This window comes from Papio anubis, chromosome 15 (genome assembly GCF_008728515.1).
Source record: "Papio anubis isolate 15944 chromosome 15, Panubis1.0, whole genome shotgun sequence".
Lineage (NCBI taxonomy): Eukaryota > Metazoa > Chordata > Mammalia > Primates > Cercopithecidae > Papio > Papio anubis.
This window is the reverse complement of record NC_044990.1, coordinates 17223600-17247210: the sequence shown is the minus strand read 5'-3', so window position 1 is coordinate 17247210 and position 23611 is coordinate 17223600.

Here is a 23611-nt window from a genome sequence, read left to right as displayed (position 1 = left end):
TTCAAAATACAATGACATTAACAAAAATAATTTTCTCCTATTGATAAACACACACACAGACACAGACACACACACACACACTCTCTCTCTCTCTCTTTTTCTCTCTGTCTCTCTCTCTTTCACTGATACCCCAAAAGACCTGGATTAAGAATGTTGTGGATATTTGGTTTTATGTAGAAATATCCATGACACTACAGTAGGTAATAGTTGCCCCCCAGCATATAATCTGGACTTTACTAAGACTAAGTAAGTTTAGTTATTTTAAACCAGGAAGAGTAATGTTAGTAGTTTTTTCCCTTTTATTTCTGACATTTTGCCCAACGACACATTTTTGTGAATCCCTGTAGATCAAAGGGGTTCTTTCACTCCAGCTGTGTCTTAAAACTTCTCTGAGGTTTCCTGAAATCAAATCTCCATTCCACTCACCAGACATCTACAGCCCATTTGCTTGTTGGTATCCTGACTGCATCCCCAAACTTCCAAATTGTATATAAATTCTTCTCAAGTTCTGAGATATGTAAAGGCAGCAGGGCTTTTTTTTCTTTGCTTCTCTTGGCTATTTTTTTTTTTACTTCCCGAGAGCATCATTGGTAGCCTTTTCCTACAGGTCGTCTTCCAACTGCTATGATGCTTTCATGACCCTGGCTATTAAGGGCAGCTATGAAAGGAGTCAATGTTATTCTGATCATTTGTCTAATCATTCCTGTTTACTAGACTCTGAATCGTTCTGAAGATGAGCACCCATGTCTGTATAGCTAAGTGGAGGTCAGGTGCAGTTTCTCATGTAATCATTACGATAGTATTTTATGCAATATGCCAAAGCATTCCGTGTACACCTTACTTTCTTGAGCATTCTTAACTGTACTGTGTTCTGGAAGAGGGCAAAGATTTACTTTCATTGAAAGCTGACTAGTAATGCTGATTAGGAGAATGGTAGAGGAGACTCTGACTCTGCTTGTGACCCTGGAAATAAATGCTGCTTCATTCATCTATGCAGTCACCTATTACACTGCTCCAAACAAATACACATTTAAAGGAATGGCAGAGACACACAAAGATTTCAAACAGTCTGTGTCTTCATCCTCTGGCCTGTGTTTTTAAATGTCAGACTGGCGTCTCTCACACAAGAAAGCTCAAATACAAGAGTGAAAACTGGTCAGACACCCTCCCCCTGTCTACTTTCCAAAGTATATGAAATGACTTATTTGCTGATGAAATTTTTATTTTATTTTCATGTGTGGTTTGACATTCATAAAGAGGCTCTTAGAACATTGCTGTAGCGACAAGAAATAAAAATTAACTGCTGAGTATGTATCAACTTTCTTACATCTGAGTCTTGTTCATGTCGGTAGCAAAGTAAAAAGCAAGATGGTAACTGCTCCATTTCAGTTAACTGTTATAGATACCAATCCTTGTTTAAGTAGGATTACTTTTTTAAATTTACAACTATCTCTATGCCTTCTAAAATGTAATACAGTGAATTAACTAACCTAACTAACCACTATGGTTTGAATGTGTCCTCCAAAGTTCAGGTGTTGGAAACTTAGTCCATGTATTAGGCCATTCTTGGATTGTTATAAAAAAATACCTGAGATTGGGTAATTTTTTAGTTTTTATTTATTTATTTATTTATTTATTTATTTATTTATTTTGAGATGGAATCTGTCACCCAGGCTGGAGTGCAGTTGCATGATCTCGGCTCACTACAACCTCTGCCTCCCAGGTTCAAGCAATTCTCCTGCCTTGGCCTCCTGAGTAGCTGGGATAATAGGTGCCCACCACCACGCCTGGCTAATTCTTGTGTTTTTAGTTAAAATGGGGTTTTACCATGTTGGCCAGGCTGGGTCGAGCACAGTAGCTCCTGCCTATAATCCCAGCACTTTGAAAGGCCAAGTTGGGTGGATCATTTGAGATCAGGAGTTCTAGATTGGGTAATTTATAAAGACAAGAAATTTAATTGGCTCAAGGTTCTGCAGACTTTATAGCGAGCATGGCACTGGCATCTGCTTAACTTCTGGGGCGGCCTTGGGAAGCTTCTGACTATGGTGGAAGGCAAAGGGGGAGCAGGCACATCACATGGCATAAAGCAGGAGTGGGATCGGGGGCAGGTGCCATACGCTTTAAACAACTGGATCTCTTGAGAGCTCTCTTACTACTGGGAGGACAGCATCAAGCTATGGGGATCTTTCCTCATGACCCAAATGCTCCCTACCAAGCCCCACTTCCCAAATTGGGGATAACGTTTTAATGTGAGATTTGGGTGGGGACAAATCTCCAAACTGTGTCAGTCTCCAGTACAGCAGTGTTCAGCGTTGGGACATATAAGAGGTGGTTAGGCCATGAGGCCTCTGCCTTCGTAACTGAATTACTGCCATTAACAAGGGAGTAAGTGCCTGATAAAAAGGATGAGTTTGGCTCTATTTCCACTCTGTCCCATGCTCTCACTTCTGCCTTCTGTCAGATGCCGGTGCCGCGCTTGCACTTCCCAGCCTTCAGAGCTATGAGCCAAATAAACCTTAATTTTTCGTTATTTGCCAGTCTGTGGTATTATGTTACAGCAACAGAAAATGGACTAACACTCTGACTATCTTGGTTTTGATGATTTAGGGACCAGGTTCATGTTTCTTAATTTCGAATATTCTCTTTAACTACATTGCAAGATTATTTTAGTGTAAAATTAAAGATAAAGCTCTACTAGAAAGAAAATTATAGCATCTCTGCTGGCTAGTAGACATGATTATTCAAATAGGTGACCTGTTAAGACTACTAATTTTTTGATTTTCTTGTTTTCATGACTTAGACAAAATTGTTAAAATAAATTATTGTTTTTTTAACTGTGATTCAAAATAACCAGGCAGGAGATATCCACATTGCAGCATCATTAAATTGCCCATTGTTTGCAAATTTTGCCACATGGCCATCGTTATCTCATTAGGGAATCCTTTTACCCCTTCCTCCAAGGTCAGTGATTTCTCTGGCAGTGTCTCCACAGACATTTACGTATTCTACTTTTGAATTAGATCACTCCAAATGTCTACAGCCACACCCATACAATGTTTATTTGCTGTGTCCGATCTGCTTTCAAACCCCAAATTGTATACAGATCTTTCTTAGGTTGTGAGAGGTAGAAGGGAATTAGTTTTTTTCCTCCATGATTCCTATCTTCTCTCTTAGGACTTGATTTTCTCTCTCCGCTTGGAACAGTCTCATCCTAGGTTCCTCTCTTATCTTCTTCAGCCTTTGTCCAAATATCACCTTACCAGTGAAACCGTCACCTTCCATTCTATTTTAAATTTTAAACCCTTCCTAATTTATAAAGTTCAAAAATTAAAAAAAAAAAAAAAACAAATTTCATTATGGCTTGGATGCAAATAAAAATAAACCTGTATCAAAGGTTCATTAAGTGCACTAATTAATGGGGTATGCTAGTTAATTAACAAGATCTTATTAATCAATAAGATGTTCTGAGCAGTTCAAAAGGGAATCTCAAAAATCTGAATATATGTGTAAATGTGTGTTTGTATGTATAGACATACGTATATACATACAGTTAGTAGGGCCAAAATGAAATAAGTAATGGATGCAAAACTAGTACATATTCTCTAGGGCAATAAAATGTTTGGGGTGGTCTTTTCTACAAGAGAGGAATCAATTGGAACTCTACTAGATAAAATTCATTTGCACTTTAAATAACACTAATTATATTCACTACTATGATTTTTCTATAAGTTAATTTCTAGGGGCCAGGCACGGTGGCTCACGCCTGTAATCCCAGCACTTCGGGAGGCCAAGGCAGGTAGATCACCTGAGGTCAGGAGTTCAAGACCAGCCTAGTCAACATGGTGAAACCCCGTCTCTACTAAAACTACAAAAATTAGGTGGGCGTGGTGACACATGCTTATAATCCCAGCTACTTGGGAGGCTGAGACAGGAGAATCACTTGAACACAGGAGGCAGAGATTACAGTGAGCCAAGATCACCCCATTGCACTTCAGCCTGGGCAATAAGAGTGAAACTTCATCTCAAAAAAAAAAAAAAAAGAAAAGAAAAAGAAAAAAAAAGTTAATTTCTAGCCCTACAGAGATATAAAATGTCCATTCAATTAAAAAAACCCAGAAGTTCACATTCTGATATTTACAGGGCTTGAGGCTAGCATACAAAGGAAAACCTAAGCCTCTAGTGCTTCTTACCTCAGTTTCCTCGGATCGTATTACAGAGATAGATGCCTGCAGAAACCCCAGTCTTAGGGCCTCCACATGGGCACATACCTTTGATTCTGCAGACTACTTGCCCAGACAGGAGGTGCATGGCCAGTGACAGAACAGGTGTTTCTAAAATGGAGAGTCCAGAGCAGGAACCCAGTTGGCCAGGTCTAGTAACTGTAATGGCCCTCTAACATGTGGCATGCTTTACTTATTTATTTGTTCACTGTCATCCCTCACTACCTGTGGTCAAGAATTTTGTTTTCTGTTTCATTTACAACTACAATTCCAGCTTCTGGAAAAATATTTTACACAAAGCAAGTATCAATAAATATGGTTGAATTAAATAGTGCCTGTTTCACAGATCATATTCACAAACAGAAAATGCAGGAAAGAATGATAGTTTGAACATCACCACAGTCAATTTTAGAACAATATAAATGTTTTTAAATAGGTTTTTTAAAAAAACTGAAATACATATCTTCAATAGTTATGCTACTGAACATATTGATAGAAAAATTACCATTTTGTAAAATAAATTTTGTGTCTGTATAATAATTGCCAAAAGCCTAAAGTTTGTGACTTATCTGATTCATAAATTTTCTGAGAAATGAAAATTACATTAAAAAAAAGAAACATCTGAAGCTTCAGATGACCCAGTTTGAGGTATTTTGCGGTCTATTGTATCTTCACAGTCCTTAAGGCAATCATTTCTATGTGGCTCCCTTAGATGCTGTTTCAAGGGCTGTGAGATAATGTCATGGAGTTATTACTTTACATTTTCTTGAACACTTTTATGATTTTTAAGTCATACCAAATAAAAAATAAAAACTATATTTAATAAATGTGAATTTTTATTAAACATTTTAAATTATGCTTTTAAAAATGGACAAGGAAATTCCAGAATATCAGGATACAATTTTTGATAATATCCACCCAATGTCCTTATTTCCTGTAGCTATGCTTTTTGTCCCTTGATTATCCTGTGCCTCTCCCCCCACTGAAAGTGCAGTATTCATTCTTTCAGAAAACCCTAGACAAAAAGAGAAATTCCTTTCAGTTTTAAAATAAGTACAATGTTTTTAGCTCTTTAGAAAATCATAGTCTAAAAACAAGCGCTTTTGATTTGTAAAATTCTGACTTTGTTGAGTGAGGAAATGATCACTTTCTTTAAAATCTTGAAAGCCAAGCTTAGAACACCAGAGGGCAGATGTTTTTACTAAGAACCACGGAGTAAGTTGGATGAGTCACTAAGTCAATTGCTTTCTGAAAGGCAGAGGGGAGCCCTTCTTAAGACTAGGGGAGGAATTGGGAGGGACAGTAGAGCCAAAGACTTGAATCTTCTGTCTCAGATTTGAAATTCCGGGAAGTAGGGTTGGGACACTGGGATAGATTCTGGTGGGTGGGTTAAGAGTCACAAGCTTGTGCCACTCCTGCCAGAATGCTGCTCTGAAAGTGTGCAAGCCTTTCAGACAATGACATAGCATTCATTGGAACAGGGATGGGGACCCCAAGGCACTGAGGCACAATTCAGAGGAAGGGTGCGTATGTGGCTGAGTGTGTGGGGCAGAGCAGCTGAACATCTGCTTTCTGAAGTGCAGAGGCTATTAGAGGCCCAGTGTATTGGAAGAGGCCCCAGGGGTGGGAAGCTACTGCTGAGGAGAATGGCCATCTCCACACTCCTGAGCACGACGTCCCCACCTAGTGTTCACAAAACCTGCAGGGCTGCCAGACCCTCAGTTGCATGCATGTGGGACTTAGAAGAAATGTGTTCAAAATGTTGGTGAGGCTATAATTTCTGGCAATAAGCTCATTATTTAAATTCTCTAAACATACCTCTTTTAACTTCAAATATGGGGCTAAACTGTCTTCCTTATAGGATTGTTTGGAGGCTTAAGTGTGGAGTGTGTGTGTGTGTGTGTGTGTGTGTGTGTGTGTGTGTGTGAAAGTGTTTAGCACTGTGCTAGATGCATAATAGGCACATCATAATTAGAATCCAGGTCTACACCTATGGTTTGCTCCAACCACATCACAGTGAGAAAAGGCAAATGTGGTTTAAAACACACAAAAATTAAGCCATCCAATACGTTCTTTACCACAGACGTGAAAAGAAGCATCGTGCATGCATTTAACCCTTCTTTTCTCTTTCCCTTTCCTTTTCCCTCTGCCTGTGGTAAAAGTGAAAATGAAATCTACAGTAGCTATAATTTAGTGAATGCTTAGATCTTTGATTTCACAGAAATGGGCAATTGAGCCTTGAAATAGGTATGAGTGTCTATAAAAAAATAGACAAAGGATTATCTTTTATTAAAAAGCAATAAAAGTAAAAAAAGTAATAAAAGTGTAAGGGTCATTATTAATGCATGCAGTTGCCTATTCTGTCATCAAAAACATCTTTACATCATAGATATAGAAATTAGAATAGTCTACCACGTAGCTGCAGTGGCAGCTGTCCTGTTGTGGCCTCCTTTGTTTCAAATGCAAGTTTGAGAAAAGTGTATTTTTGACAAGACATTTTAAAACAGTGTGCCTAAGAACCACTAATCCATCATCTGGGTGCCTAAGACCAAATAACACAAAACTCTCCTCATAGCTAAACTACAGCAGTCATTAGCAAATCAAAACCAAATGACTTGGAAATGGAGATGGAGGAAATGAATTTTTTTTTAAAAATCAATGATATGATTTAATAATGAAGAGAATGGTAGAGGAGGAGTCATACAATTTATAATTAATCTTACTTTGTTATTAGTTTATTTTTTTAAAACTTGCAATAACATCCCTACCTCATTTAGAAAATTTTTTTGTGTGTAACCTCACCTAATTTTAACCCTGTCTTTATTCAGGATTTTTAAAAAACATTTATGTGCATAGTTTATAATATTATCTACAGAATCTCACTCTGTTACTATGTTGCTTGGCAAATATGCCCTTTAGTTATTTCATAGATGTATTTCTTTTCAGTTCTTTTTCACTGTAAGCTTCATGAAGACAGGAATAGTACATTACTTTCCCTTTTTCATTTCTTTGGTGTGTATGTATACTTAATCGACATTTTATTCACAGTATAATCCAAAATTAAGTCATATGTAAGGTATAATTCTGTTCAAAAGGGTATGAATATATTTTGAATATCTTGTACTTTTATAATAAGCCTCATTCATATTTATTGAGTACTGAAGATGTATAGGTCATCTGTTAGCTTTACTTAAAAATTATTTTAATGTACCTTCAAAGAATAATGCAAAGTCATTGGGACAAATTTCAAATATTATGAACAAATAAGAAAAAAGTTAAAATTGCTTCTCCAATACCACTTTTTGCTTCGTAGTTGGGTGTACATTCAGACTTGTTTTCTTTTCTCTTTTCTTATATCGACCTAAAACTCTTCAACTGTCCTCCCATGTGCTTTTTCAACTTGCTCTGTAAAAACTCACTGGATGATATCCTCATTTCCAGGACCTCTTTTAGTTCAGTTTCATAAAGCATTGACAAAACTGGAGTTAAATTCAAACATAATTGTGTACTATTGTATTCCTAACCATTTGTCTACTTAACATTTTCCTTTGACCCTTTAAGATGACAGTAAAATCAGTTGAAATCATCTGTTTAAAGAGAATGGGAAAATGAATGTCATTTTATAATTGTAGCAACAGTAACTTATTTATTTCTATGCTTGAAATGCATTGTTTGGAAGCTGCTGCTCACTTTTCTAATAACTCTGTCTTTATAATCAGAACAAGGGCAACAATAGAGTCACTAGTTGCAAATAAGCCCAGTAGCCATCTGGCCTTCTTAGTCATCCAATGTTGGAATCCATTTTACAGAACTGGCCACTGGGTTATTGTAAACCTTCTTTGAACTTCTGTAGTAATGGGGAATTACCTTCTACAACAACCCTTCCTTTTTCAGAGAAATCCAACATTTAATTTGTCAGCTTTAAATAATATTTTTTATACTTAGTGTTTTTTTACTTAGAACTTTTATCCATTGAGTTTATTTTAAATCCAATGGGTAAAGTTTAAGTATTAGACAAATATAATCTTCCTTTTTGAGTGACATTTTAACATAATCATCTTCTCTCTCCTATATTCATTTTTTCCAACATGAACCTCCCCAGTTACTTCAACACTTCTCTATTTCATATGGTTTCATATTTCTTCACCAACCTGGTGATTTTCTTCTGGTTATATTTCGATTTGATCAGTTTCTTCTTAAATATAATGCCTGGAACTGAAGATAATAGTCCTGATAAATTGAAATAGAACAAAAATTTCCTTTGCATGTTTTACTTGAAACTCCTAATTCATTACAGAATAATTTTATCATAGATATTTAAGATTTAGATTTAATTCACTTCACATAATGTGGGTACCTTCCTTTAATCATTCATTTCAGACATTACTTTGTGACAATAGAGTCTTTCTCATTTAGAAAGATCCTATAATCCAGGTAAGGTGATCACATTGAGAGATAGTTAAAGTAAAAGTAAAAATGTGCGGCTCCCTATCTGGCTTTCCCATGTAGAGGCATCTGCTTCTCTTACAACATCAAAGGAGGCACCGAAATATGAGGGTTAGATATGAAGCTGCCAAATGTTTGATGAGTTGCATTTCTTTAATTTCAAAGGAAGGAATAAAGTGGGAGTGTGAGAGTTCATGCTCCAAAGCTGGATTGTAGCACCACACAGCAGAATGAGTGGGGAAGCGGGTTCTGATAATGTGAGAATTTTAGTGTCAGTGCCTTTTGTCTCATGCATCCTGAGATACCACATTTCTCTATAAGAAGATAGTGAAATAACACTGATAACGATTGAGCCAGAGACACTGTGGACAAAATAGATTTAAAAAAAAAAAACAAACCTCAGCTATTACTGAAGGCTATGGAATCTTTACTAATTCATGTCGAACTTGAGTTGCACATTCCTCTTTCCTTCTACTTTTCAATAATTTGTAGGTAAATATTCAGGACTCATAGTGTCAAAATTGTGATTAGTACTGAAATCCTAATTTTTTTTCTAATTGAAAGTATAGTTTAACAGAGATCATATTTGGCATTTGGAATTAGCAGTTAACACTTTGAATCCTTCATCACCATAGTTTCCAAGTTAAATAGATTATTATAGATCATGGTATTTGAGTTAATGGTCTTTTATTGTGGGGTAAACGTTCTTGGTAGAATCACGTGTTTGTCCTGCACTGTGAGATTTTAAAGACTTTTAGATCCAGGGAATAAAAGTGAAGATTGTTTGTTAGAACTGAGTTATCACTTTGAGACTCTGTGTCAGAAGCAGGCTGAAAGCACACCGTTCCTTAAGCGGAGACACAATGTATGAGATAGGCAGGTTTGATTCAAGGCTGAGTGCCTCTGTTTATTTAAATTCATTCAAAGGGATGAAGTGACCTCAGCTAAAAAGAGAGGCAGATGTGGAGAAGGAATTTAAGCAGGAGCTTCATTAATTCAATAAATCTGCATTGAGATGTACTGTGTCCCAGGAAGTAAGTGAGGTTTGGGCTCCTGCCATTGAGGAACCCAGAGTGAAATAAGGAAAGCAGGACAATAAGACTGATTTGAAATATAAGTTCCATATTTGAGCATGAGCACAGCACTGGCGGAGAGCTAAAGGACTGTGAAACTGGGGTATGACCCCTAAGCTGTCTGCATTTGTTTCCTCATCTGGCTTCCTACACTCACATCGAAGTTGTGTGTGGAGTTGGTTAAAAGTGTGTGTATTAGGAGTTGGTGAAAGTGCTTTGCAAAACGTATAATATCATTATATAAACAAAATAGAATGCCTGGTAGAAATGTAATAATCAAAAGACATAAATATTCAAAATAAGGCATATATAATAATTATGATGGAGACATTTGGAAAGGCTTAAGAGAAGCTGAACTTGGAAGATTAAATACAATTTTGGAGGAAGATAAGATAATTCATGCAGAATGAACTCTGGGATCAGGAAATGAAAGTGGAGGGTGTATTCCAGAAAAGGCAGGTGTGACTAGAGTCTTTGTTGTGTAGAAGACAGGAGATATAGAAATAAGTCTGGGAGTTGAGGTTGATATCTGATTACAAGAGTCTGGATATCCACACTAATGAGTCATACATCACTTTGTAACAAACAAAGGACTATTTCTGAGCCAAGACCATGACAGCATCAGGTCTGTGCTTTACTGGTAGTGTGGATGGTGGCTGGGACAGGGTAGAGAGCCCATCCTGAGAGACAGTCAAATCGTAATAAAGTAGTAACAAATAGCTAAAGCATAGCGTGTAACAATGTGGATTAAAGAATAAGACAGGGCCAGTGCGGTGGCTCACGCCCGTAATCCCTGCGGTGGCTCACACCTGTAATCCCAGCATTTTGGGAGGCTGAAGAGGGTGGATCACTAAGGTCAGGAGTACAACACCAGCCTGACCAACATGGTGAAACCCTGTCTCCACTAAAAACACAAAGAATTAGCTGGGCGTGGTGACAGGTGCCTGTAATCCCAGCTGCTTGGGAAGCTGGGGCAGGAGAATGGCCTGAACTCGGGTGGTGGAGGTTGCAGTGAGTCGAGATCACGCCACTGCACTCCAGCCTGGGCGACAAGAGTGACATTCCATCGCAAACAAACAAACAAAGAATAAGACAGGTAGAACTGATTGACTGGGTTTTTGGTTCAAATGAAGACAGAAGAGAAGGAATTAAAGATGATTTGATAGTTCTCTGCTTGATGGGAGTGGAGTATGGAAGTGTCATGAGTTGACATAGGACACCCTGTGGGGTGAGGAGAAGGGTTGAGGATGAGAGAGAAAGTTTCTGAAGTGCAGGGATTGTATTTTATTCATCATTCTATCATCAACATAGTCCAGTGCCTGACGTATATGTAGTACTATAATTTCCTTGAAGATAGCCGTAAATAAATGCATGAGGGAGGAAGGAGATCAGCATAGTTTGGTACATGTTGAGTTTGGGCTTCCATCCATGTGAAATTCTCTCTCCTCTTAACTTCCTCAAACTCCCATAACGTATATTTTTAATATCTTTCTCAAGCATATACCTTAGCTATCTCAGCTTTATAGCTACTTAGTAATTGGCCTTATCCCTTTGACAAGACTATAAATACCCAGGTGTCAGGGTCTATCCTGATTTATGGCTATATGCAGTATAGTGTTTTATAAATAAGTGTCTAGAAAATAGATGACAGATTGAGTATGAAGCTTAGAGAGAGATGTTTTACATCTTTGATTTCTCCATATGTTCCTTAAACTTAGCAGTGCTTTAATAATAGTTGATGATTTATTTGGTGTGGTTCACACCGACCTTACTAACCAATTTAGCAAGCAGTCTTACAATTTATTGTTAATCTGTACAGGAATATGTATAAGAACTACTCTGCTAATTACTACTAATTCATAGGAGTTAATGCCCTATATGCCCTCCTAAAATCTCTGAGCAGGTTATTAGTGGGCGTTATTAAAAAAATGTTTTTAAAAACATTTCTTGTTTAAAACTCAGCTCATAATTAGGAGACTTCAGAAAGGAGACAAACACAAACCAAAATGAATTCTGCCTGAATTTCATGTTATGTTATTATCTTTGGAGCTGACCTCATCTTGACACCTTCAGAGAAGCTGGTACTGCCAGATTCTGTTAAACAAGGTGACTTTGATAAAGGCCATTCCTCCCTTTACGCCTCAAAATTGACCTGAGCAAAGAAATCATCCAGAAATACGATGACAAAAAGCTTAGCTCGTAAATCTAATAGACATTTTGTCATGAACGCAAAGTCCATACTGAAAACGACTTCTTCTCAAATCCTAAAAACAAAATTACTCATTCATTTAGTGATTTAAACTTATAATTCTCATAGTAAGAGGTGATGTCAATTCAAAATCACTTGTTTTTCACTGTATAAATTTACATTTTTAAAGTGGTTTGTAAACTAGAAACTTCTACGATTCAGATTGCTGCAGTAGTCTGTAGGTTTGTGATATCAATTACGTCAACACCATAAAAGCAAACTTATGCCAGGGAATGATGTTTTAAGGTGATCCTAGTGATCATCCTTCCACACAGGCCCTCATCTTGTCCTTATTTAAGTGGGAGGAGTTTGGGTGAAGCAGTTTAGACAAGTTGCCCAAGCTGAAATTTAGCAATGGGGCTGAGGTTTAGAACAACAAGTTTCTCTCCTTGGAGATTATGTATTTATCTCATAGAACCATAATATTTGAGACAGTGAAGATTTTTATTTAATTAATTAATTAATTTTTTTTTTTTGAGATGGAGTTTCACTCTTGTTGCCCAGGCTGGAGTGCAATGGCATGATCTTGGCTCACTGCAACCTCTGCCTCCAGTGTTCAAGTGATTCTCCTGCCTCAGCCACCCGAGTAGCTGGGATTACAGGCATGTGCCACCACACAGGCTAATTTTGTATTTCTAGTAGAGACAGAGTCTCTCCATATTGATCAGGCTGGTCTTGAACTCCCGACCTCAGGTAATCTGCCTTCCTCAGGCTCCCAAATTACTGGGATTACAGGCATGAGGCATGGCACACAGCCTGATTTTTATTTAAATATTGAAAATATTATATAAATTGACATACTTTATTTGGTTTTCTAAAAAAGTATACCTATTTTTTTTCTTTCTACTTTTAGGTTGAGGGGTACATGTGCAAGTTTGTCACATGAGCAAATTACATGCTGCTGATGCATAGTAATGATCTCATTACCCACGTAGTGAGCCTAGTACTGCATAAGAATCCTTCCAACCCATGCCTCCACTCCACCCTCCTCTCTCAAACGGTCACCAGTGGCTATTGTTCCCAGCTTTGTGTCCATGTGTTTTCTATGTTTAACTCCCACTTATGAATGAGAACATGTGGTATTAGGTTTTCTGTTCCTACCTTAGTTAGCTTAGGATAATGGCCTCTAGCTGCATTCATGTGGCTGCAAAGGACATGATTTCATTCTTTTTTATGGGTGCATAGTATTCCATGGTGTATATGACCACATTTTCTTTATTCAGTCCACCATTGATGGGCATCTTGGTTGATTCCATGTCTTTGCTATTGTGAATAGTGCTGCGATGAACATATGTGTGCGTGCCTTTTTGGTAGAATGACTTATTTTCCTTTGGGTATATACTCAGTCATGGGATTGCTGGGTCTAATGGTAGTTGTTTTAAGTTTTTTGAGAAATCTCCACACTGATTGCTGCAGTGACTGAGTTAATTTACATTCCCACCCACAGTGCATAAATGTTCCCTTTTCTCTGCAACTTCGCCAGTATTTGTTGTTTCTTGACCTTTTAATAATAGCCATTCTTGCTGGTGTGAGATGGTATCTCATGTGGTTTTGATTTGCATTTCTTGAATGATTAGTAATAATGAGCATTTTAAAATATGTTTGTTGGTGCGTGTATGCCTTCTTTTGAGAAGTGTCTGTTCCTGTCCTTTCCTTATTTTTTAATGGGGTTATTTGATTTTTGTTTGTTGAATTAAGTTACTTCTAGATTTTGGATACTAGATCTTTATTGGATGCATAGTTTGTGAATATTTTCTCCCATTCTGTAGGTTGTCTGTTCACCTTGTTGATAGTTTCTTTGCTGTACAAAAGCTCTTTAATTTAATTAAGTCTCACTTGACAATTTTTGTTTTGTTGCAATTGTTTTTGGGGACTTAGTCATAAATTATTTGCCGAGACTGATGTCCAGAATGGTAGTTCCTAGGTTTTCTTCTAGGGTGTTTTAGTGTTTCAGATCTTACAGCTAAGTGTTTAAACCATCTTGAGTTAATTTTATATATGGTGAAAGAAAGAAGTCCAGAGTTAAGTAAAAGGCTTCCTTCATGCCTTCCCTGTGCAGACCTGCAATGAGTTATTTCTCCAGGGAACCTTGGTTTATTTCAAGGAGTGGTGTAATAGCCATGGAAATGGATCATTCAGATCTTCTCCTGTGGAAAGCATAATTGACTGACAGCACCAGAAGCTGCTTTTCTGTATCCGCCATCAAACTCATGCAGAGCCTACAGTTCCTATGGTTGCATGCAGCCATAACCGAGCATAGCGAGGCTATAAAGAGAGGATCATTCTGGAAAGATGCAGGACTTCTACATCCGGGCTCTCAGTTGGCCCAGCTGAACTTTTCTCAGAAATGTGCAGCAGCCTGACACACTTTCTCCCTGCCCTCTTTTCTTCTCTTCCTTCCTCCTTCCACAGATGTCAGGTTTGCACCTTCATCTGAGGACTCTCTCGACCTTCTTCTGCTCCTTCTCCTAACAAACCTCTTGCACATGGAATCCAGTTTCGGTGTCTGCTTCACAGTGGACTTGAACTAATGCAGATAACAATTACAAACAAAAATCTGGGTGCTGGGGATACTCATTGCCGCTGATGTGTCACTGCTTCCTGGATCTTTCTGTGGATGGAGCCAAGAGATCTACTTTTCAAAAAATATGAGCTTATATTGCTATTTTCAATTAAAATTTAACAATACAGTTTTACTTCTAAACTTCTTTGAATCTTCTTTCTCTTAACACTGGAAATCAAGATTTCTAATAATATTAAGATATTTACTTATTTCCTTTATTCTATACTATGCTGCAACTATAATTTTTTTAAAAATCACAATACCAATAGCACCACTATCGCTAAATAGACAGAGTCAAGTTTAGGACTTCTTTGCAATTATTATTGTGCTCAGAATATTTTCCCCTAGAGACCTGCAGGGTACTGTGTTCAAAAGTTTCCTATAATTCTTTTCTCTGCATTAATGTTAACAATGCTATATACAGATAGGCTCATTTCTTTTCATTTGTGTTGTTTTAGAGTTTTTCTTTTTGATTTAATATAAATGTTTTAATATATAAATCATATAAATAGTTAAAAAGTCCAAATTATACTACATTAAAAAGTATATCAAAAGGTATACTTTAAAAAGATTTTATTTCATTCCTTATTTTCTCTATCAGGTTCCTATCTACATCCTATAGTTAACCATTTTCATTAATTTCTATGTATGCTACCTGTGCTTCCTTTAACAAAATGAAGCAAACTTTATATGTACATATAGGCATATGCTTGCATTTAATAAATATAAAATTTTTATTTCCCTTTCAGTCTCACATGAAATGAAGCCTACTAAATATAATTAATAATGTCTTCCTAAAAATGCTCCATTATCTCTCTTGGAGACTCTCCCTTTTCTTTCATATGGCTGCATACAACTTTGCTCCTGTATGTGTGATAATTTATTCAAACCACACTACTCTCATAATGATCCTGAATAAATGAACTTATACATAAGTGTTTCAGGTTTGTAAAGTTCAAGGTAGACTCCCAAAAATGGTATTACTTGGCTAATGGGTACATGTATATATTATTTTCTTAAACTATTACAAAAATCCCCTCCATAGGGTTTGTATCATTTTGTATCTCCCGTTGCATATATTTGAGTGTTAGTAATTCTAATGCCTCATCACTGAGTCTATTATCAAGTTTCTCAATATTTGTAATCTAATAGGTGAGAGTATCATAGTATAGTGGTATTAGCAATTTCCTGATTACTAGATAGGTACTTTTCCCCCGTATGTACAGGGATTTTTGCTTTTATTTTTCCATGAACCATCTGTCCATTTCTTTTGCCCATTTACTAAAAATTGTAATATTCTTTTCTATTTTTTATTTAGTTGTGTGCCACATAGCAATGTTTTGGTCAGTGATGGACTATATAAATGAAAGTGATTTCATAAGATTATAATGGAGCTGAAAAATTCCTAGCACTTAGCGATGTAAAGTTACAGTAAAACACATTACCTTTTCTATGTGAAGATCTGTTTAGACACACAAATACTTACCATCCTGTTACAATTGCCTACAGTATTCAGCATAATAACATGCCCTACAGGTTTGTAGCCCAGGAGCAATAGGCTATACCATACAGCCTAGCTGTGAAGTAGGCCATACCATAGGTTTGCACAAGTATACCCTATGATGTTCACACAATGATGAAATCACCTTATGATGCGTTTCTTAGAATATACCACTGTCATTAAGCATTAAGGGACACATGACTACAGTTATTTTTCTCATTTAATCTCAGGTATATTAGCCCCTTTTTCTTCCTAATGAAAACTGCAAAAAAAACAAAAAACAAAAAAACCTGAAAATATAGACTTAATTTGTCAATTACATTTTCACGTTTTATCTAAAGTCAAATGTGTTTATTTTTTTATGTTTTCTCATTTTTTAGGTATGTATATATATGATTTCACTTTTTTACACTTACAGCTCTAAAGTAAGGAGTTTATTCTTGTGAATAGTGTGAGATATAAATATAATTTAGCTTTTTCCAAATGGCTCTTTAGTTGATCCAACATCAGTTATTAATAAATCATTTTTTCCCAGTGATTTGTGATTATATATATAATAAAAGACTATCCTAAATTATCTGGATGTGCCCAATCATATCACAGGAATTCTTAAAAGAGGAGAACCCTTTCTGGCTATAGTCAGAGAAAGATGTGATGATGGAATAAGGGTCAAGGAGATGCTGTGTTGCTGGCTTAAAGATGGAGAAAGAGATCCATGAGCCAAGGAATATAGCAGCCTCCAGAGGCTGGAAAGGACAAGGAAATGTGTCCTTCCGTAGAGCCTCCAGGAAAAGATGCAGCCGTGGCTAGACCTTCATTTGGTCCAGTGAGATGTGTGTTGGACTTCTTGATCTACAGAGCTGTATGATAATACATTTGTGTTGGTGTAAGCCACTAGGTTTGTGGTAATTTGTTAGAGCAGCAATAGGAAACCAACAGTGTCCACATATATTTTGAGAATTTTTGGTTTTTCTCCATTGGTCTATCTATTTATTCATGTGTAGTACCTTACTATTTTAATGGTAGACTTTGTGGTATGTTGTTATATGTGACTTAATTCTTTAAACCTTAGACAATATTTTAGTTCAACTAGAATTTATTATAACAACAGTGAACTCTAGTGTAGGTTGACTTCATGTTATTGATTCATAATATCATGGTCAACTGAAATATTTTGAAGTTAATAATGTGTACGTCTAACACTAAACCTGAGAGAGCAATTTTTTAATGTCTGAGCATCAAATATGTAACCTACATCTTTGAGAAATGTTATGGGAGAATAGAGTATCAAGGAAAGTCAGAGGTAGGTACAAGAAAAAGACACAAATGTCCAGAATTCATGAATTAAATAAATTTAAAGAAGTTGAACATCTGTTTCAGATCCTATGTTGAAGATGAAATGGTACATGCCTCATAACCCTTGCTTTTAAGAAGTTCACCGTCCAGTGGGGACACAGGCAATTTCAGTGCAGTGTGATTAGTGACTGGATGGGGAGGAGGCTTAGAGAAGGCAATGTCTGTGACTGAATAGGCATTGCCAGACAATAGTAGAAAGGGAAGGTACTGGGAAGAAGGAACAGTGAAACTTCATGTGTTATAATAAAGAGATCAGGAGCCCCTGGGAAAAGGAAAAGGTAAAACTTGAAGGGCTGGTTTGGCAGGTTAGTGGATGTGGACTTAAACCTGAAGACAAAGGGAAGAAAGAATAAGGAACCCACCAAGAAGATATCTAAGAGGATAAAAAGAAAACCAAAGTACCAGGTGGCTCTGACATCAAGGGAGAGAGAATGGTCAAGAGTGTCACACATTTCAGAAAGGCAAAGTAAACTAAAGAGCATTTATTTATTTATTTATTTATTTATTTATTTATTTAGTCTATTGGCTAAAGCAACAAGAGAGCCCTGGATATCTTGGTGTATAATGACATAATAGAGTGGTGGGAAGGGAAGCACACAAGGCTGAGAAGTAAATGGGAGGTGAGAAAGTGGATTAAAAAGAAAAGATAGTCACTGGAATGGAAAGTACAGCCAGAGAGGTTTTTTTGTTTGTACTGAGAGAAATTGAGTATCATGCTTGTTTTCATGCTTGTTAAATGGAACCAGTGGGAAGCAAGAGGTTGAGAGTAAAGGAGAGAGCAGTCTGGAAGAAATTGCAAAGTCAAGCACTAGTGGAAAGATAGAAGCATCTTCAGTAGGGTGGGGGTGCGAATACTTTCCTCTAGAAGAAAGAAAGAAAAGATGGGTAGTTTGTATATCTTACATGGCAAAAAATGTGAAGAATTATCTCTGTAATAAGTTTCTTTTTCTTTGTGATTAGGATTTGAGGCCATGTGCTTAGATTAGGATCTGGCAAATAGTAGGTGTTCAATAAATATTTATCAAATAAATAAATAAAATGTGGGAGAGGAGAAGATGGTTAGCTAGTAAGTTCTAGAAAGTTAAACAACGTTGGGGGAACATTTCTAGAGAAAAGAAGAACTTCCTGGGAGAGGAAAGGGTGGTAACTAAAGGCCTGGTTCAGATAAGTACCCTACCCCCATGGATAAGGAGAAAAACTCTCCTGAGAGGACATTGTGTGATTATTTTCCAGGCTGTTCCTGGGAGCCTTGAGATTGGCAGTGGGGGTCTCACAAGCATCTGTGAATGGGAGCAGGGCAAGAGAGTTGGAGAAAGTGGCAAGCCAGTGAAAAAAGTAATTGCTCTAGAATCCAGGTTGAATTGAAGAAAGTAAAGATAGGATATTAGACCTTTTCAGAGAGGTAGCTTGCAAAAATTTTCTCCCATCCTAAAGGGAACTTAAAGAAATTTACAAGAAAAAAAACCCAAAAAACAAAACAAACAACCCCATAAAAGAGTGGGCAAAGGATCTGAAAAGACACTTCTCAAAAGAAGACATTTATGTGGCCAACAACATACGATATAAAAGCTCATCATCACTGGTCATTAGAGAAATGCAAATAAAAACCACAATGAGATACATCTCATGCCAGTTAGAATGGCGATTCTTAAAAAGTCAGGAAACAACAGATGCTGGCGAGGCTGCGGAGAAATAGGAACAACTTTACACTGTTGATAAATTAGTTCAACCATTGTGGAAGACAGTGTGGTGATTCCTCAAGGATGTAGAACCAGAAATACTATTTGACCCGGCAATCCCATTACTGGGTATATACCCGAAGGATTATAAATCATTCTACTATAAAGACATGTGTACATGTATGTTTATTGCAGCACTATTTATAATAGCAAAGACTTGGAACCAACCCAAATGCCCATCACTGATAGAGTGGATAAAGAAAATGTGGCACATATATACCATGGAACCATGGAATACTATGCAGCCATAAAAAAGAATGAGTTAATATCCTTTGCAGGGACCTGGATGAAGCTGTAAGCCATCATTCTCAGCAAATTAACACAGGAACAGAAAATCAAACACCGCATGTTCTCACTCATAAGTGGGAGCTGAACAATGAGAACACATGGATACAGGGAGGGGAACATCACACACCAGGACCTGTTGGGGGGTGGGGGACAAGGGGAGAGAGAGCATTAGGACAAACACCTAATGCATGCAGGGCTTAAAACCTAGATGACCAGTTGATAGGTGCAGTAAACGTGGTATACATGGCACATGTATACCTATGTAACAAACCTGAACATTCTGCACATGTATCCCAGAGCTTAAAGTAAAATTTAAAAAAAATAAAAGAAAGTAAAGATGGGTACCTACTCTTAGGTTTGGAGATAGCAAAATCAGAGGCATTGAAGTGGTGGAAGAATTGGTATAGTGTGAATACTTGAGTCGAGATAGTCATGATTGTAGCAGGTTGTCATTAGTCTGGATTTGAGAATTATGAAGAAGAGCCATTCTGGAAGATAAGTTAGCTGACTTAGGGCTGTGATCAGTGATACCTGTAATGGAATGGGGGATGGAGGTGATGCCTCTTGGAGGTCAAAAGACTGGCTTTCTGGGACCATATGGGTTGCCACTGATGATGTCATTGTCCAGATGATAACAGGGGTTGGGTAGAAAGACAATACAGCAGGTATAGGAGTCTTGAATGAAGTGCTGCATGTGGAGGGGTGTGAGGAGGTGGTAGTGAGACTGATTGGCTATTAGAAATACTTAGTCCAATTACAAACATTTGTGGCTTATCTTTAATCTAAAATCCAAAAGTTTGAAATTTCAAGTCTTGGCACATATCTGAAAATAAATGATCTCATATAACTGACATATAATTAGAAAACGTTTCCTGAAATTTAAAACCTTGCCACCAATTTGTTCTCTAGTTGCTATCGCTCATTTGTCTGAAAAATAAAATCAGAAAAAAACATCCTCTGAGAGTTGAGTGAAGTATTTGCTTTCTGCACAAAACCAGAGCTAACTAGTTTTGTCCGGGTACAAGATAGAGTTTTAACTTTTTATACATGAATGTAAGCAAAATATAACAAAGACACATTTGCATCCATTGGTAATCGTGAGAGCTTCTTTTAACTGCTCTTTCCAGTGAAGCAGCCATCACAAAGTTCAGTGCTTTTTATTTTTTTCTGAGTCCATTTGAAACATGGTTGATTTGCTTAGTTTGGAAACTGAGTTTCTTGTATAAGAAAGTGTTCGTTTATCAGAAAATAGGAATCTAGAATTTATCTGAACCTGGTTGAAGTTTTTAAAAGTTATGGATAAAATCTTGGTAAATATGTAATGAAGAATGATTATTTTTCTTAAGGTTTTAGAAAGTGTAAGGGCAAAGGCCATAGAAAGAAGTATATACAGAAGACAGAAAGAAAAAATATAAAAAGCAGTTGGGGGGGAGAGCAGGTATAAGACAAAGAAATATTGAGGCCTTGAGTAAAGTTGAGGCATGTTTGTTGTTATTAAATGGAAATTAGATTTTGTTGAGTGCAAATGTTGGCTTTGATACTTTCTCACCGTGAGATATTGAAAAAAAATTGTATAACTTTTCTGAGCCTCACTTTCCTGATCTGTGAAGTAGGTATAACAATACAAATGACTAGAATTATTGCGAAAATTAAAGCAGATGCCTTTACTTAAAGGGCCTAGTGTTGAGTCTGACATATTGGAGAAGCTCGGTAGTGGTTTCTTTCCCTCTAGGAATGTTTTATTTAAGGTCATCAGAAGGCTGTAAGTTTTTCACTGGCATCTAGCTATCTGTTCATTTTTAATTGTTATTCTAATTTATGTTAAATTTGGTCAATTTTCTGTGAAGAAAGACCATAATGATCACATCAGGTGTAGCAAACTGAGTCTCATTCCTTCTTATTTTCAAATGCTGTATATACAACAGCCCTGGCTTGAACCAGCCCCACACTATCACTGTGCTAGTGATAGGCAGGTGGAGCCCAGTGCCCGGCCGAAGTGCTTTGCTTTCGCATTTTGCTGATACCCTGATTAGTCAGCACACATTCCTGCCCAATCTCGTTGGAGATTTGAATTACACATTGTTTGTTAAACCTGACGCTTGGCCAAAGAGGTACTTAATGGCACCTATGAAAGAACTAACGATCAAATGACACAACCTTGCCAAAGCATCTTTATCTTTTTGGTGAGTGATATTTTAAGCCTAGATACGCTTCTGGTTCCTTTGAAGAACTTGTACTCCATATAGAGTTTGCCTAAAATGACCATGTTTGAAGACTATGAATACTAGCTGGAAAGCTGAGGTTGCTTCATGTTGCTACCTTCCAGCCGAAGGGGAACGGGGCTTACTTTGAAGTTGGGAATAAGTGCTGGTTGTTGATAGCTGGTCTCTGCACAGAGTGTTCCAGAAAAACCCTACTTCAAATTCCATTTCTTAAGATGTCAGTGAAACATATACTTTTATACTCTGCTATACTTATTTTATACTTAACAAAAAATCCAATTATGTATTTTTAAAATGTCATAGAGAGAAACTATAATTAGGTATATGATATCATTTGTATTTTTCCGGTTTATTACATTCTCAGAAATGCATCACTAGGGGATTTGGTCGTTGTGAGAACATCATGGAGTGTACTTACACAAACCTAGGTGGTATAGCCTACTACGCACCTAGGCTATGTGGAATAGCCTATTGCTTCTAAGCAGCAAATCTGTAGTGCATGTTACTTTACTGAACACCGTAGGCAATTGTAACGCAGTGTAAAAATTTTTATATCTAAACATAGAAAAGGTACAGTTAAAATATACAAGGTAAAAAATGGCACACCTGTGTAGAGCACTTACCATGAATGGAGCTTCCAGGAGAGTAGGGGTTGCTCTGGGTGAGTCAGTGAGTAAGGAGTGAATGAGTGTGAAGACCTAGGCCATTCCCGTACACTACTGTAGGCTCTATAAACACTGTTCACTTAGGCTACCTGAAATTTATTCAATACAAAAATATTTTTCTTTCTCCAAAAATAAATTAGCTTGAGCTTACTATAACGTTTTAACCTTATGAGCTTTTGAATTTTTAAAGAATGTTTAAACTTTTCTGTCATAATGCTTAGCTTAAAACACACATACAGTTGTATAAAAATTCTTTCTTTATATTCTTGTCCTATACATTTTCTTCTATTTTTAAGCTTTTATGATTGTTTACTTCTTAAACTTTTCTTACTAAACACTGAAACACAAATGCACACATAAGCCTAGGCCTACACAGGGTCAGGGTCATCAATCTCACTGTCTTCCGCCTCTACATCTTGTCCCACTGTAAGGTCTGCAGGGGCAGTGACACCCATGGAGCTATCATCGCCTATGGTAACAATGCCTTCTTCTGGATACCTCCTGAAAGAACTACCTGAAGCCATTTGATGCTTTTTTTATAATTAGAAGGAGTACATGCTAAAATAATGACTAAAAAGCATAATACAGGAAATACATAAACCATTAACATAGTCATTTATCAGCATTATCAAGTATCATGTATTGTGCATAATTGTATGAGCTATGCTTTTATACCATTGACAGCACAATAGGTTTGTTTACACCAGTAACACCACAAACACATGAGTAATGTATTATGCCACTACATTAGAACAGCTACTACGTCACTAAGCGATAGTTTTTCAGTCTTGTAGGGCCACTGTCATACATGCGGTAGCTTTTATTTATTTATTTATTATTTATTATTATTATTTGAGTCTGAGTCTCACTCTGTCACCAGACTGGAGTGCAGTGGTGCAATCTCGACTCACTGCAACCTCTGCCTCCTGGGTTCAAGTGATTCTGCTGCCTCAGCCTCCTGAGTAGCTGGGACAACAGGCACATACCACCACGCCCAGCTAATTTTTGTATTTTTGGTAGAGACGAGGTTTCACCATTTTGGCCAGGATGGTGTCGATCTCCTGACCTTGTGATCTGCCTGTCTCAGCCTCCTAAAATGCTGGGATTACAGGTGTGAGCCACTGCGCCTGGCCCGTGGTTCTTGTTTGACCAAAACGTCATTATGCCACACGTGGCTGTGTATTAAAATGCATGCAGGAGAAAATTCAACTTCAATAATGTTGATGAAGTAAGTAGTCCACATACTTCAAAGAAAAAATAGACAAGCAAACAAACAAATACAAAAATAAA